The following is a 1,621-nucleotide window of genomic DNA, read 5'->3' as shown; positions in this document are numbered from 1 at the left end:
AATAGATAACCCTTACCAAGCTGCCATTCAAGATACTTAACAACTTCCTGGACGAAGCATGGGCTATCATACTGCCTATAGTATTTGTCAGGATTTTGGGGAACTCTGCTATCAGATTTTAGCACTTGAATTGCTGGATCGTGGGGTGGTCTGAGAGAGGGACCAAATTGGGGTGGGGGGTGGGGGTTAGATGCAGGATCTTGGCAAACAGCTTAGAGCTCTTTCTATTTCTTTAAAATAGTTTCCACAGTAGAAATTCTTTAATTGCCCTCCAATGAAGGCTTGTCTTGGGTTTGTTTCTGTATTTATGCAAAGCAGCCAAATTTCTCACATGGGTGAGTGTTCCATCCTTGAATTATTTTGGATATTGTACAGCCTTGTTCTACAGAGATAATGTCCATGAAAAAGCTGAGGAGCCAGGGACTGTGGCTCAGGACTGTAATCCTAGTGCTTGGAAACTGAGACTGGAGGATTACAGTGAGCTTGAGGTCAGCCTGAACATGACCTAGAATGGGTGGTGGTGGTGGTGGTGGTGGGTGGTGAGAATTATACATGTCAATATTTAATGGTTATGTACCTTACCTTATAAATTTGGGTGAGTATATGTCTATATATCCACTATTATCACATATATATATATATATATATATATATATATATATATATATATATAAATGTAGAACATAGTGGTTTTGCTTTATTGAATAATTTTAAGACTTAGAAAATAATTTTCAATATTAATTGAGCTCAAAATAGAAATTCAATAGTGAGTCCCAGGTCTAAAAACAAACAACAAAAGCTGTGGGATCAAATCATCCTTCCAATTTACCAGCCAGTCCTCAGTCTATGGTGTCCCATACATATGCGTGCAACTGTTCCATTAGCTCAGGTGGCAACAGGATTTGAAAAACTGAGAACAAGGAAAGTCAGAAGGGCCATATCTGTGCAAACCAGTAGACTCGGGCAGCTACAACAGACTTCCAGAAGGCGCATGGAGAGACTTCTCCCTACTCTGCCCACCTAGGACTATGTTGCTGTATGAAAAGAAGGGGGATTCTGTCTACCACCATGACAATTCATATAAACATTTATTTCAAGCATGTGGAAACCTCAGTGGGGACAAAGGGACTGCTGATTTATACTTGATGATTATAAACTCATGAGGAAAACTGTATAGTCACTGTTAGGAAGATTTCTCTGTCAAATGAATAAAGTAAGTATTTTATTCACAAACACTATAATGAATGCATATTGCAGATGCCAGAAAGGCAGCTGCCTGGAAAAATAACATGGACTGAAGCTCGGGTCGAGGAACTTAGAAATGGCATGGGTAGTGGAGTTGAATTATTTTCTTCCATTAGAAATGTGGCACACGAAGATATATAAATAATTCTTTTAAATCTGAAAAAAACTACAGAAACACCACAAAATTGATAATTGCCATTACGTAGGTAGATCTTGAAGGGCATAAATGTTAAGGTTGGTGTGAACTGACAGAGTCAAGTGGCCTAGAATGAGACTATCAGCCACACTCTGGGATACAAAAATGTTTCTCTGTTGGGATCAGCTTGTCTTTATGTATATATGAACATTTAATTCGGCAATTAGAACATATTACTCA

This window comes from Grammomys surdaster, unplaced genomic scaffold, assembly GCF_004785775.1.
Source record: "Grammomys surdaster isolate TR1022 unplaced genomic scaffold, NIH_TR_1.0 725, whole genome shotgun sequence".
NCBI classification, from domain to species: Eukaryota; Metazoa; Chordata; class Mammalia; order Rodentia; family Muridae; genus Grammomys; species Grammomys surdaster.
This window is presented reverse-complemented; position numbering follows the sequence as displayed.